The sequence below is a fragment of the Charadrius vociferus genome, unplaced genomic scaffold (genome assembly GCF_000708025.1).
Source record: "Charadrius vociferus isolate BGI_N301 unplaced genomic scaffold, ASM70802v2 scaffold532, whole genome shotgun sequence".
In the NCBI taxonomy this organism is placed as follows: domain Eukaryota; kingdom Metazoa; phylum Chordata; class Aves; order Charadriiformes; family Charadriidae; genus Charadrius; species Charadrius vociferus.
In genome coordinates, this window is record NW_009647271.1 from 1398431 (window position 1) to 1414738 (window position 16308).

Here is a 16308-nt window from a genome sequence, read left to right on the forward strand (position 1 = left end):
GGGGGGAGAAGCCCTTCGCGGGCCCGAGCGGCTGGATTGAGCGTGGGGAGGTGATGCGGTTGAGCCTTGGTCCTGCGGAGCAAGTGCTGCAGCAGCGTCACACCGAGCGTCACCTGAACACCGAGAAATAACCCCCGGATGGGTGACGCTCGGTGGATGTCAGGTTTTGGGGTATAATAACAGATTCAGGCGGGAGTTGGGGCCAGACTGGAGGCTCCAGACAACTTTCCCGTGAAATAATGGCCCAGAAACCTCCCAGGGGCATCCATCCTCACAGCCCCTTGTGTCTGGCACCGGTTGCAGTTCCCTCACCTGTGTCCCGGGCGCGTTTTCAGTTGACAGCTGCAGACTTCACCCGGTGTCAGTGACAGAGAGCAAGAGAGTGCCGCGGCGTTCACAGGGACATGGCACAATACTTGTAAAACAGCCGAGAGAGGTCTAATAAAACATAAATGCATTCTTGAGGACAGGGAGTCTCATTCCCCAAAGCACCTGAGCTTTAAAGAGCCAAAGGCTTGGTAAAAAAAACCCCAAAACAAACTAGAATCAAATCTGTATTCAGCTCCTAAAGTAATTTTTGAAAAGGAAAGTTTGATTTCTGTGCTCCTTGGGTGAAGTTATACCTTGCAGGAGGGCAGATGGAAGAGGTGACCCAGCTCTCATCCTCCCCCCGTACAAGTTCTGGGGGTGGCTGATCCTTTGCTAAGCTGCCTCAACTTGCTAACCTGAAGGGGAAAAAAATATTTATTTTGCTGGTTTAAGTGTTTGAACTCACCCTGCACAGGGTCTGAGCGGTTGAAAGCGGGTGCGCGGCACCGAGGAGGGGACCTTGAGTGGAGTGTGAACAAAAAGGGAAGGGAATGGTTAGGACTGCTCAGGCTGTAAAGCCTAATTGCACCCCCAGGCACCTTTAAAATGTTTTCTCCTGAGAGTTTAAGTTCAGGAGATGTAGGCTATAAGTCACTTAAATGCTTTTGAAAATCATTCTCAATATTTTAATGTGGAAATCTTCCTCAGAACCATCTTCCTCCCAGGCTTTCATTTCTTTATAGTGCTTAAATTCATGCAAAAGTCATCTTAAATCATTATTAGGAAGATAAAATGAAAACACTCACTCTAATTCACCAAGAATATCCTACTTCGAAGCATTTATTTCCACTCTCTTTCTATTTGGGGAGCTGGGGAGAAATTAGGACTTCACATTTCTTACAATTAATATCCTGTTTTACTCCGAGTTCTCATCACTCAGCATATATCACTTTGCAGCTCCAGTTTGCATTTCTAGTTTTTGTAACTTCCACAGATTTGGCCTCAATTTAAATTTACACCTGCGAAAACAAACTAAACATCACGCAGCAAACACACACACTAGTTACCCAGAGAGCTGGAATGTTGGTTGGGTTTAGGGCAGTTTGGGGCAGAGAGGAAGAGGTGAGGGAGCCAAGTGTTCTGTGTCAGGGCTGAGATTTAAGATTTAATGGTTTTCATTGCCTTCCACTTGGGCAGTAAATTGCACCCCTGGAGAGAGGGGGTGAAACACTACTTTTCTAATTAAGGAAAATGTTATCCACAGGCATCAAGATAGAGCAATACCTCCTTGTCAAACAGTGATGGTGATTTAGGGCACACAGAATGTCACGTGCCCATTTGGGTTTGTCCACTAAAGCTATTCCTAAAGAGACAAAAAAAAACCCCAAATCTTAGGATTTTTAGTGGACGCAAGTATCCAAATGGCAGAGTTGTATTTCAGCCCAAAATGGCTCCACACGCTTTGGATTTCGTTACCAACGTTTTGCGTCTGCAAAGCGCTGATTCTGCAGAACCTGACTCCGTGGAAGACTGGAGGCTCCAGAAAGCACCTGGGCAAAGGGATTACAGAAACGGGGGTACGGCCCTTCCAGGGGGCTCTCGGCACCGTCCCCGCTCCGCTCCCACAGCCTGCTTCGTCAAAGCCGGGTCCCAACGTGACAGCACCATGTGGAGGGTTGCAGGAGAAGACTCATCTCCTGTCACAGGGCTCCAAGGTCAAGCACCATTGTGGGGCAGAGTGATTCCTGAAGCATCGCTTAACTTGGCCGCTAATTGCCAAGATGGGCAATTGCTCAGTACCTATTGTGACTTCCCCGAAGTTGTAAAGTAAACACTGCACCTACAGGTGCGCTTTCAGGGTGATGCAAGGGGCATTTAACCACGCGACTCCCATTAACGTTAATTATAGAGCGCGTATTAACAGCATTATACGATCCTTTTTCCTATTAGCACCGTCATAAATCTGATTGGTGGGGCTTAATTAGATCTCAGCGGCAGAATGCAATAGGTTGATACACGAAAGGGCAAATTCGTGGAGACAGCAAACTATTATTATACTTTAATCTCAAAATCTCTCCTTCTCTTACTCAGAACACCAACAAGGCTTCTTGTAAGATTGTGATTGGTGGGGCTTAATTAGATCTCAGCGGCAGAATGCAATAGGTTGATACACGAAAGGGCAAATTCGTGGAGACAGCAAACTATTATTATACTTTAATCTCAAAATCTCTCCTTCTCTTACTCAGAACACCAACAAGGCTTCTTGTAAGATTGATTTGTTGTCAGAAAATGATTTAAAGACCCACTGTAAAAATATTATATTTTCCTTGCTTCAGAGAATGTGGCATTGATGTTAGAGCTCCACAGAGACTTGATGTACTTTCAGATAGGGAACTCTAAAATCCAAGTGCAAAATAAATAAGATGGCATCCTGCTGTTATTGTGGTAACCTTTACAGATCATTTCGGATCGGTGACTGTTGCGTACTTTAGTAACGCACCATGGGGGAAGCTGGAGCTTAGTGCAGTTCTACCCCGGTCAGCTGAGGCTCAACTGTATTTGCTTTTTGGGGGCCCAGTTATAGCGTGTAACAGAAGAAACGGTGTCCAAAGTGAAGGGCATTAGGACATATCAGAAACACAGAAATAACAGATAAGAAGAACTAAGTATTAAAGGCCAAGCCAGACTGTATTGATAGAAAGTTGATTGACTGCTTCAGGCATCTAGACTGAGCAGAAGATACTGGGGCACCACCAGTTACCTCCCTGCTGAGACCTCCTTGAGTTAGGGCTTGTCCCAGCTTCAGTGGTTGAGAAAATCCCCGGTGATCCCGAGGACCCATTAAGTAGTTCCTTGAGTCACTTGTAATGACATGGGTTTGGAGGTTTTTGTGATTTTCCACAAATCGGCATTTGTGATGCGCAAGCTTCATAACAACACAAGACTGAAGCATAGATATATTTTGGTCTTAAGAAACCCCACAACCAGAAGCAAAATGTACCGGTACCAACTGAGAGCCTAAAACGTGCCAATTCCATGCTATTAAAGACTCGCCTTCAGCAAATAACTCAAAGTGGAAAGTAACAGGTAAACAAACCCCACACAGAAAACCCCAAACCCTTCCACCATCCCGACTCCAGTGTTTCGTAGTAGTTAAAGCTTCCAAGAAAAAGTGAAATAGTAGTCCTGGTAGCTCAGGGCTCAGTAGCCTTTCTGAAGTAGTGTGCCAGACTGGTTCCCTTCCCAAAGTAGAGTTCCAATACACCATAGGAAATCAGCAGAAGTTAGAAACTGCTGCCTCCTCCCAGCTGTCAAAGGTGGCCTCGTGCTGACCCTGTGGTATGCCATTTTTTGGCAAGCCCCGTGTTGCTTCCTCACCACCTGCAATGGACTACGAGCTGTAATAGCTTACTTCGAGTAAAAAAACATCCATAGGTAGAGCTTTGCTGAGTGTCTGGTGTAAATTCAGCTGCGACTGGGTTTGGGAGTTGACGTCAAATCTGGTGCAAACATTTGGGTGCTGGGATGTAAACAGCACGGTGACTGGGGATGAACCCTACCAAAGGCAGCAGGAGGGGAATCGCCCCTAATAAACTCCAAGACCTGCCTTGAGGCAGCAGCAACCAGCCACGCAGATCCACGAAGGAGCTGCGTAACCCACTGCAATCCCCCATCGCATCAGCCATCCCTTTTTAACTCACCCTGCCACGGCTGTTTCCGACAAGCAGTGATACCTCTTATCCCGTAATGTTCTCAGCCAGAGTCAACAATAGCTATTTCCAGCAGCCCTTTGCCCTGAAAACAACATTCTGAAGAAAAGGACCTGTGTCCTGTGCTCTTTCAGCTGAGAATTTCTGCCTGAATATCTCCAGAGCCCCCCCCCCCCCTCTTTTTTTTTTTTTTCATACCTCCTTTCAGAGGTCTTTCTTTTCCTGGAAAATCTATGTGAAATTCCCAAGCCGCCTAGGACTCACAAGATCTAATAAAAATAAGATTTATTAAGAGCAGAGGGAGGAAATCAGATTAAAACTGAAGAAACAGCTTGCATAACTGATCTCCTCTACTCAGCAACTCCTCAGGAAGTGCTCGGTACACAGGCATTAACTGTTTTGTGGCAGTGCTTTGCAGCCCGACAGCCCGACAACGGCAGGCAGCACCCGCAGAGTGTGTCTTCTCCTCAGATATGGCCATTAGTTGCACAAAGCCCACCACTGCTCACGCTCGCAGCTTCGCAGCGCCAGATGCAAAGGCGTGTTTTGCTAACCCGCTGTTAGCTCCTTTTGCCTGCTGCTGGGGAGGGACAGAACCCCCCAGGCAGCGCAGAGGGACCCCAGGCAATGCTTTGCCCAGAGGAGCTCAAGCTACTGAGACTCTCCCAGCTCCGCAGCCCAGTGTCCCCCACCACAGCCAGTATCTCTCCGCATCTGCCCACCACCAGCTCTCAGCACGTGCACACTGAGACCTACAGGATGGCTCTTTCTGCCTCTCCTCCCTCTGCCCCATCACTCTTTTCCGCTCACCCGAAGGCAGTGATTTGCCATCCCTACCAGCCCACCACCCTGTCCGCCTCCCTCCTTTGCTTAGGTTCAAACCCCACCCCGCAGCACCGGTGTTGGCAGGACTCCCGACTCGTTTTTTCTCCCTCGGTGGCATTTTTGCCCAGGTAGGCAGCGCTCAGCCCCAGCAGCACTCGCGCTGAGAGACGTGACAGGCAAGGCAGCACCCATCTGCTCAGTCCCTGTCTCCCAGCCCTCTGCGGGGGCTGACTGCCTGTGATGAAGCCCCCCGTGCCAAGCTCCGGGAAGCAGCTTCAGCTTCCTCCTCATTTCAAACGATGCCCAAACAGTCCTAATTCAGTCACTGTGGGCTCCAGCTCCTGGAAGCAATTCTCACTCGTTACCGTCCTCATTTGGACACCTTTGCCTCCGTTCCTTGAATGTAGATTTGGGATGGAATAGCTCCACCAGCCCCCATTAACCTTCACCCGCGATCTCCCTGCTTATCCCCTGCTGAGTCCGAGCACGGCACCGCTTTTTCATTTCTGCTTCCACTGATGTAGCTTCTCCACTCCACTTACGGTTTCTTTCACAGAAGACTTCTCACAAATCTTTATAGCTGCTTCTGCGTATTTTTCCCACTCTTTCTCCAAACTGAAATGAAGAGGGAGCAACTGGGGTTTGTGCCCTGTCTCTCAGTGCAGACCCTATTCCCTACTGCTTGTTGGACTCAGTTTTTCTCCTTGTTTGTTGCCACCCCAGCCAGGCGTGCAGGGATGTTGTGGGCTTGGAGGGTTGGGAACGGAGATGGCCACCACAAGCGGGGTACGGTTTTGGGTAACGAGCCACAACATGACAGTGGCTGTGAACCCTGTCCCTACACCCACTGGAGCCCGTGTGACCTGCTCCTCCTCCTTACGCAGCGGTGGAAGACCACGGCTGTCCTAAGGCACCTTTGCCAGCGCTCTAAATGTTCCCACCAGTGTCGGTCCTGCAGGCACCTTGACTGCCCCAGGTCAGGGAAGGACAATTTGCACTGTCTGAATTACTGCCCCACCCAGCGCATGAGAAAGCAGCACAACCATGACCCGGTATTTACAAATTACGCTGTACAATTATATGTCATTTGCAGATTCTAGACTTTCAGAGAATTCAGCTGAACTTCAGAGAACCGGTTGTACTTCTGCCCATCTCTACGCTTCATCTTGAAACATAAGCCCCGAACCAGCTCTTACTGAAATCAATCAATAAGTGCTTTCATTGACTTAAATGGAAGTTGAATCAGATCCACTGCTAACGCTCACACATCCCTAATTAACTGTCCGCTGCATCCTTGAGGGGAGGGGAGATAGCTCCTCAACCCTCTCAGTGAAAACTGGGACTGAAGCCCCACCGGCAGCCTCGTGCATGCTCACACTTGGGTTTGTGCAAGACGTGTCCTCTCCCGTGGCAGCCGTAGCTCCAGTGCCTGTAACATCAGCAGAGCTCGCTCAGCGCCTCCTGTTAGTTGTCTCACAGCCTTAACAGCTTCCCAGCAAATTTCCCGTTCCGTGTTACTCCCTCCCGCCCTGTGCTATTTCAAGCCTTTATGTAAGAAGCATCGCAAGCCCCTTAACATGAGGGTGTTTGGACAGTTGTTCTGCAGCAGAATTTCTTGGATTCAGCAAAAAACGCCTTCTGCTTTCATAGCAGCACCAAACACGTAAGTGCAGATGACTGGCTTGCAAGGGTAACAATGCTCCTGAGCTTTGCAATTATGCACAGTGATAATTGATCTAGGGATTTCATAAATTATCCTTTTTATAGCTCTGAGCACTTCTGAGAACACCCAAAGTCAGATTAGGGAGAGCCTTAATGCCCGCTTTTCGTGCTGAAAGGACATTACTTTATTTTGTGACCCAGAGGGTGTGGGAGCAGCCTTGCTCTTATGGAAAACCCGGCTGCCTGATGGTCGTGGTGCCTGACTGGAGGGATTTCTAGCTGCTCCTCTGCCTACCTCATCCTCACCTCAAAGAAGCTGGAGTGCACTGACAGCAGAGCCTGGTATGAATAATCACAGAATCATTGAATGGTTTAGGTTTGAAAGATCATCCAGTGCCACCCCCTGCCCTGGGCAGGGACACCTCCCCCCAGCCCAGGTTGCTCCAAGCCCCGTCCAACCTGGCCTTGAACACCTCCAGGGATGGGGCAGCCACAGCTTCTCGGGGCAACCTGCCCCAGGGGCTCACCACCCTCACAGTCAAGAATTAATTTCTTCCTGATCTCCAATCTAAACCTGCCCTCTTCCAGTTTGAAGCCATTCCCCTTCATCCTATCACTCCATGCCCTTGTAAAAAGTCCCTCCCCAGCTCTGCTGGAGCCCCTTTAGGGACTGGAAGGGGCTCTGAGGTCTCCCCTTTTTCGCCTTCTCTTCTCCAGGCTGAACCCCCCCAACTCTCCCAGCCTGTCCTCCCAGCAGAGGGGCTCCAGAGCCCTCTGATTATCTTTGTGTCCCTCCTCTAGACTCACTCCACCAGGTCCATAAATAATGTAGCCCGTGGGAACTCCTCAACAGCGTGAGACTGAACGGTTCATGGAAGGAGAGGACAGTGGCACTGGTGAGACAGGGCGTGCTGTGGGCAAGGGTTGGTCAGGCATTATCCGCACCGCTTCGCCCATGCCCTTACTGCCTTGACCGGCGGTACGTGGCAGGCGGCCAAGCTAGTCCTCCCGCCTGGGGCTGACGTCTTCTCACATCGCACCGCTTAAGCAAAATTTGGTCTTGTCATTACTTGGACTGATCCCTAAGGAAAACCTGTAGGACTGCAAGAAGTGGTCCTGGTGACTCAGACACTGGCACTTCTCCTTCTGAGTCAGTGCACCACCAAACACGGTGCAGGGGCACGGTGTGGTGGGAGGCTTTGTCTTTCAGGTGTGGGACACAATTGAGGTCGTAACCACTCATCATCTTATTCCCCTCCTTATGCCTTCCCATCCTCCCTGGCTGCTTGCTGCCCAGTTGAGCTCTGGATCCCCGGGGAGCAGCACTTCATCACGATAACGTCCTTACACCTACCTCACTGGTGAGCACTGCCCTCCCTGGCTGGGAGATGGGAGGGCTGTCTGGTTTCCCTCCTTCTCCTGGGTGTGAAGCTAGATGAGTCCCTCGTGGGAGAAGAGTGAGAAACTCCAGTGTTCCTCCTCACTGCAAAGGGAGGAATGTTTTCTATTTTGCTAATTTGTGCCTGAGGAAAAAAAGTCACGTAAGAGAAACACACCAGAGTTGGCAACAGGAGGTGCAGGAGAGACCCCTCAACCTCCTAGCAGTAATCTACATCCTTCCACAGGGTCTCGCAGCCTGGGATGCTGGATGGCCAAAATAAATGAAGGCTTTGCTTGTGTTTCCAGTCGATCTTTACGTCACAAAATCCATCCAAGACACAGCAAGTCTCTTTTTTAGAGAAGTACCACGTGTGTCCTGTTGACTGCAAACTCCACAAGCTCTTTGTGATCTGCAGGCTGCAGATCCAAGGCCCTAAACAAGCTGATACCAGGAGAAGGCTGTCATGGTCAGGACAATTCGTCTGCCTGCAGGCTGTTCCCACCAGGTCCTCAGGAAGGGAAGAGCCCGAGGTCGGGGTGACGCGTGGAGGAAGGCTGCAGGGGTGCGGGTTGAGCAGCCCAGCTCCAGGGAGGAGAGCGATGCCTGACACCTTCACCATTGTCTTTGAACCTCCATGGAAGAACGTCTCATGGAGATGTTGGCAGACTGGACAGAAGCCCCTCAACAGAGGAGGGGGCTTATGGCATTGAAAGGCTGCCTGTTTGGGTTCCTGGCTGCTGCAGTGGGTCCTCATCCCTCCAAAATAAGTGTTGCTGTGCTATTGATTTCAGCTGGAGCAATCTTTAGCCCACGGTGTACATCATCCTGAAAGACACACCAGGTCCAGAGAAACCTCCTCAACTTAAATGCAACAAAGCAGACTGAAGATGTCTTAATTATAGAAAAAATGAATACACATTCTCCTTATTTATGGATGTTTAGGGCAGTCCAAGTTATTATGAATCATGCAGCCAAGCAGTCATTTTTGGAAGCTCTCACATCCCAGACCAACTAACCGTGTTCGTGTTAGCCTCAGCAGTTGACAACCATAGCAAGGAACTTGCAGGAAGGATAACATTTATGAACATATCAAAATGATTCATAATGGGCTATTAAAAATAGCAAGAGATGAAAGAGGCAGCCTACAGATAAGCCATTCTGAGATCCTCAGTAATTCAGAACACTGTTTTTAAAAGTCAAGTTTTAGCTATCACAGATCTGTCCCTGCTGCTCCGCAGATAACAAGGTGGGCTGTTCTGATCAGGGTGAGAGCTCTCTTCCACCTAGGGCTCTTTATTTCACTCTGGCAGCTATCACGTAGATATTGAAAAAAGCTCCATGTAACTCACACCCACCTTCCGTCTCCCGCACGCTGCCAGAGTGACAAGCCTGAGCGCACATCAAATTCAGCCTTATTTTTCCGTGGGCTGGCTCTGCTCGGCACTGCCATATTCTAATGGTTAATTTTGGCAAACAAGGGTAGTTGGTCAAGTAAAACGTGTGCACACACACCCACCCCCACCCCCCCCGGGGCAGTTTTCGTAGTCTGTCAGGCACTTGTTGACACACTAACCCATTCATTTTTTTGGATGAATTTGTGGCATGTTGGACAGGAGCCAGAGGCTGCGCTGGGAACAATATTTATTTATATCTACGCACAATCATTCATGTCTGCCCAAATCATGGACTTTCCCTAATCCACAGTATTTCAAAACATTTGCAGTTCTCTCAGCCGATTAGCGTTGGCTTTGCTTGGCCCGACCTAGTGGAAAGAAACGTAAGACAGTGAATGCAGCTGAATGCTTTGATTCACTGATAGAGGCTGACGTTTCTGCCCTGGCTGTTCTATCAGTCCATAATTTATAAAGATTCTTCTGAGGTGTAAAGAGCTGAGTTTTGTGCTGTGACGAGCAATATTGGATGTCCAGTCCACGTTCCATGAAAGGGGTCCTGCCCCATACCCATCTGAACAAGGGGTTGACGCTTTTCCGCGCCGCTGAAACAAAGTGAGAGCCTGCAAAAGTTGCTTCGTGAGAGCTATTTTCTCAAAGTGACTCACTCTCCACAGTCTGGAAGGAGGGACCTGAGGCAGCCTACATCACCAGCTCGATGGATCACAAAGTTTTCATAGCGTTGGTCTCCAGCCACCGTGCTAAGCTACGTGAAACATAAACCGCGGTGTTTGGGTTGAGAAGAACTGTACAGCAGTAGAGGAAGCTACTGAAGATGGCTCAAAAATATCCTCCGTACCTTCTAAGAGGAAAAAAGAAGAAAGAAAAAGGCGGGGGGGTGGGACGACAGAGAGAAAAGATTCAGAGGTTTCTTGGATAGGTTTGCAAAATATTTGGAGAAATAATGCAGCTTGGATGCAAATAGGTTTAGTGTCCATTAAAGCTAGGATGAGACAAAACTGCTGAAACCAGAGCTGGATTTGGGTATGACCTCAATATGATGATGTACTTGGGTGGTGTGGAGAGATTGGTGATTGTATCGTAAGAAAAAAAACCTCTGAAATACCACATGCCTCTCGGAGCTCTCAGAAGATCAGCGTCATCAACCCAGTCGTACAGAGAGGGAAACGAAGCTCAGATTCACCCAAAACACCATGAAAAACCCCTCTGCTCTGTCCATTAGCCTGTTTCCCCATATGTACGACTACCCTGGTTTTAAGAACTAATAATCACAGGATTGCCCCATCTGGACCTCTGAAGAGAGCCAGGGAGGGGACGGCCACGCTTCACGGAGTGCCATCACCCAGCCAAGAGCAGGAGCAACAAAGAGGAAGGTTTTCATACAGGAAAAACTATTTTCCACTTGTCTGTAGCAAATATGGAGACTGAGTAGAATCAGCCTGGCCGGTATCACTTATTAACCAGTCCTACATGGATTTCTCAAAGCACTGTTTGTTTTCAAAACAGACCAACATGACTTATTTATACGTGGTGGCAGCCCAGGTCTCTTTGGTCACATATTCACCTTCAGGAGACCTTTGTAATTTTCCGTGCAGTCCAAGCAGTTTCTCTTTGATATTTGCAAACCGATTCTTTCTCAGTTCTGCAAAAATGAGCGAAGTTTAAGCCTGATTTCGTTACATGGGGAAACTTGAAGGAGTTGCATCATTAACAGCAACTTTATCTGACCTGAATTTGGCTACTGCATAGTTTAAATCCCTTAGGGGACCTTCATTACTATGGCATTAAGGAAGCTTTCTGAGTTTCTGAAATCCTCGTAAATGTTCTTTTCAGAACTACACTATAAATTCAGCTTTTTATCATAAAATTTCCCTTCCTAAATAATAATAAAAAAAACCCTCTCTCAACTTATTTCACTGTATGACAGTGTTTTAAAATACAATTTAATACTTATGAAATACACTGCAAATCCAAGTTTGGTGTCTATGGGCTGTATCCGGGAGGGAATGTTCTGATTTTGGCCAGGGGTTATTTTTTATTCTTACTGCATATTTCTTGAGGTAAGCTCACTATGTGTGCTGGCCAAGATCAAGATCGTGTGGCGCTAGGTGCTGTATAAATACAGCATAAGATGCTGCCCAGGCCATAGATAAGTAAAATCAAGCAGACAACCTCCACAAGGTTAATCATCGTCATGTTGGGCTCCATCAAGAGCCAGTAATAAATAATAATTTATCTCATTAAGACACTCGTGTCAACTGTGTGTGTTAGTGTAGGGACAGATGCAGAGTACAAGGGCCGGCATAAGCCGTGCTTCACGCACAAACGTGCCCATGAGCCCTGGAGAGATGGGGTTTGTTGAGACAAGGAGTTGTTAATTAGCCGGGCCGGCTCAGGAGATGACATTAACCTGAAATACCTGCATCTCCAAGAAAGTGAAACGATCCCTATTCCAATTAAAGACAGGGCAGCCCCTCGCCTCCGTAATGAGGGAATAGTTGCTGTTTCAGGGGGAAGGAAGAGACCCGGGGGGGGGGGACTCTGAAGGACTTCAAGGAGAAACAAAGTGTAAAAGCAAACGCACCCCACCATGAAGGAGGGTGTTGGATGGAAGCCCTCTGCGGGGTGCATCTCTGCTGGGGGGTGCAAACACAGCAGCCCCGTCCCGCGCGAGCGTGGGCACAAAGGGCACTCTCAAAAGGACATCAGGAGAGGACAACACATCAGCTGGGTGGGGAGCAGAAACCTTTCTGACTTGCACTAGAAGGAGTTTGGACACAGCTTTCTTTGCATTTCTTCACCTCCATCCTTGGCATGCATTTGTCATTGTTTCTCTGGTCTAGATATGATGAATAAAGGCCTGTCAGCCAGGCATGCGGAGTTCTGTACGGTATTCCGTATGTGTAATAGCGACCGCTTGCTTACCTATGCAATATCCTCAGTGTGATATCTAATGAACAAAGTTGAAAGTTTATCAAGAAGTTTCGGTTGGGACGTGGTTGAGACGTCACAGAAGGTACCTAACCTTGAATGGGATGCGAAACGAAACAGACACTTATGTGTTCTTTTGCAATTGCTGACTTAGACGTAAGATAGCAAAAAATATAACCTCTGGACCAAAGCTGAGCCAAGAGTGTATCCCAAACTAACCCTGGGTATTTATAATGCTAACACACACCCCCCCTTTGTGAATAATGAGCATGCTAATCAGGTAACTTCCCTAAATGTTTTAAACACAAGCTTAGATGTATGTGTAGAACGAATCATGATTTACCAATCAGCTGTATTTTATCATTATAAATATTGGGCAGTTGGGAACATGTGGCGTGCTGGCTGTTGTTAAATGCCCGGCACCCGATTCCACAGAACTGAAATAAAACCAAATATCTCCACTCAGTGCATTGATTGGCTGTCACACACCAAATGAAGAACCCTCATTTAGGGACAACAAGAGGACACCTCTCTTTATACTTTTCTACTCTGCAGAGTCCGCAGGTATAAGCTTGTTCATCGTTTTGTGCCACTGATCCGGGCGCCCGTCCCCGCCGAGGCCAGGCTCTGCGGCCAGCGGTCCATCCCCCCTTCTCCTGCCAGGCACTGCCCTGGAGGTGGCGTGACACACGGGTGTCCGTGCGGCACATGCACAACCCCTCCATCAGCATGGGTGTCTGCTCGCAGCTCCAGGAGGTTTCTCCAGTGGCTTCAGAGGCTTTTTCTCTATCAAAGAGATGACCGGAGCCACCTGCCAACAGCAGAGCTAAGCCATGGTGGTCCCGGTGGCACCGCCGCTCTCTGAGCTGGGGCTGAGCACGGGAGGGAGGATCGTGAGGTTCTACAACTTGCTGAGCTACCGCAAGGGGAACTCCTAATTAATCGTCCATATAGTACCTCTTTCCCTTATTTTTCTTGTTAACGACTGATTTTTAAAAAGGGAGTTCAGCAGCTCAGCCATTTCGAAGTCACCATTAATTTAATCTTCCTCCTTATTTATTGATGGAGCTACTTTCTCTCTTGCCTTTTGTGTCCCCGTGATATATTTCTAAAAGCCTTCCCGATGCCTCTGGGAGCAGTCACTCATTCGGCTGCCCTTGCCGTCTCCCTGAAAGCCTCCCCTCCTCGGCACGACGTGCGCTCGCTTCTGCCTCCGCTCCTCCTTCCTGCCAGAAAACTTTGTACTGTTTCCGACTTCCCCACCATCTCCGTTTTCTACCCTGTTTCCCGCTCCTCGGTCATTGCATTTTCCTCTTTCCATGTAAAAACCCCCTTGAGAATGGGAGGTACAAAGCGCTGTAACCCCTTCGGGTGACCTGGCAGCAGCTCTGCGTCCGTCCTACTTTCTCCTGAACCATCGCGCGCCCTTTCATTTGAAAAGATTGTCCTTTCTAGCACACTATGTTCATGAGACTCCCCGAGCTACCTTGTTGGAAATCTAATACCTTCTCCTACGCCTGTATTACAGTGTTGTAACGGTTGCAGTCATTTAGTATTAATTAGCATGACTGTAATTTAGTTCGGTCCTTATGGACCTGGCGGTGGCCCAGTTCTGATACGGATGGCGCATGGCACAGCGAGAGACGGTCCCTGTCCCAAAGCACTTACGCTCTACAGATGAGCCAGGAGGGAAATATCTTTTTCCCATTCTACCGAGGGAAGCGAAGCAAGAAGAGCTTTGCGGGGGAGCTCAAAATCACCTCTAATGGCCGAGCTCCCACGCGGAGCCTAGTTCAGGGCGTTGCTTTTGTTAATCCCCCTTAAGTGAGTTGTCATGGGTCACAGAGGGACGGGCAGAGCCCTCCTGCCCACGCGCCGGTACGGCTCCACCTCTGCCAGTCCCGGCTCTCGCGCCAGATCCAGCCCTGCGTTTCTGCTCCATGAAGCTCAGAAATGCCAGGAAGGTTTCAGTTTGCTTAAGTTTCAGATTTCTCTTTTGGACCCGCTCCCCAATCCCGCTGAATTATTTTGTCCCTTCCTAATCAAATTGCCTTTCGGCGCGATGACCTTCAATTAGGCCAAGGTGTCCGGTGGCTTGCTCCGAAATCCCAGTAGCAAACTGATAGTTGCTGAATTCCTCTTTGCTGCGAGAAGATAAGCTGTAAGCCAGAGCCAGAGAATATTAATACCTGCTCCAGAAGGAACAGAAGGTTGTTTCTTAGCTGAGTAAAAATGAGTTCAAACATGTGGGTGCGCGACCAGATGGGCTGGGTATGTTAGGAGCACACACTTGCTATAGAAACTTAAATATTTTCTTTAAGGAGCAGCAACCATTCATTAAAAAAAATAAATAAATAATGCCATCAGGTTTTTTGAATATAAACAGGAACAAAGAATGGTAAATAATGGATCAGTACCTCCCAGCTGGAGGGAAGCGCTCACGGTCTGACACGGCGTGTCCCTGGGTGAATGCCGACAGCCCAGAGCCAGGACTGGGACACAGCATGTTGCTGCTCACGTTTGATTTCTTCCATGTCTTTGTGAAAGAGATTTCTTCATGGTGGTGTTTCTCTGGTGAGATAGATAAGGGGTCCAGGCTGAACAACGCCCCTGCTGCACGGCAGAGAAGGACGGGTCCCTGCTCTCCCTTCTCTAGAGTCGGGTGGGATGAGGACGGCTTCCACTGCCACACAAATCATTAGGAAAGGTTCCATTTCACCCCACCACGACAGAAACATAAATTAAGAAGCCTCAGAAAGTGCTGGGCAAGGCAACGGCTGCTTGATGGCACCTCCAGGTGCTCGTAGCCCCTCGACGTGGCAAGGGGAACACGTGGTTCTCTGACCTCCTGGTGTACAAGGAGGGTTCGTTTCCCCTTGGCTGAATATGAGCGGCTAATCGGGATATAAAATGCCGGTGAATTTGGGCTGGGTCTGATCTCCATAGGGTAAATTAGAATACCCTTTTGCTGAAGTCAGTAGAGCTTCAGTGGGGAACAGACACTATCAAAAAGCCCATAGCCCATCACTTGCTCAGAGATGAGAAGGGGTATGAAAGACTGCCCTGCACACACCTCCTGCAGTGCCTTACGGTGGGTGCACCCATTTGTACCTGCGTAAGGAAGGTGAAGTGAACCATCACCATCTCCGAGTGGTAACCAAACATGCTCTCTCTGCAGTAGTCAGCGTCACGAAGAAAATCCAGGCAATCGAGATGGAGCCATTTATTTATGGTTTATTGCATGGTCGAGGCTGGGCTGGAGCTATAAAAACAGGGGACTTCAGCGTTCGTGGTGATGCGCCTTGGGGAGTGTGTGATATTTGGCCCAGCTGAGCTCCTTTGATGTCCTCTCCTTGCTCAACTTGCAAATCAGGCTGTGGGTTCGGAAGCCTGACTTTAGATACTCATTTTTAAAAAGACTGGCCTGAATTTCTACCAGAAGCAGAGAAAAAAGAAATTGTCTGCCCTGGAAAATAGCCAGTCAGAAACAATTTCTCCTGAAATTCTCACTACGGGTGATGAAAATCCACAGCAAAGGGGGGAAAAAAAAGAAACAAGATGAATTAACGCTCTTTTAAAAAACTTTTTACAACTGATTTCTAATGAGGCATGGCCAATGTTGTTGACATGCAATTGGATCAGCTTCAACTCCTGGGATGACTGTTTGATGAATGGACAAATTCCAGGGCTGGAGACAAACGCTGCCTTCCTCTCCCACAACTCAGCACTTCTCCCGCAGACTACTTAAACCTCCACCAGAAATGACTCGACTCTATATGAGCAGTTTAATTAAAAGTTTCCATACGCGGGTCGCCTTTGCCCTCACCGGCCTCTGAATGGGGAAATTAAATGCGCAGCGACAGTGAAAGGCTTTGAGCTGGTTTTATGGGGAGAGCTGCTAACCCACTCCACTGGCGTTTACAACACACTGACTGTGCCATAACCGGCCTGGAAGGCTGAGGCCAACGAAGATGCTGTGCCTACAGAAAGCAGCTCTCTATAAGCCCAACTGCAAATACATATCTTTATTTTTATCCTAAGAGATTGCAAGAAAACGTAGAAACAGAGTGGCATTCCT

General features: G+C 48.5%; 1 protein-coding gene across 1 annotated transcript in view; it reads right to left on the reverse strand.

Moving 5' to 3' along the window:
* The window catches only part of LOC104281961 (protoheme IX farnesyltransferase, mitochondrial), a 171527-nt gene that overhangs the window by 107413 nt on the left and 47806 nt on the right, over positions 1-16308 (reverse strand). The window lies entirely within an intron of this gene.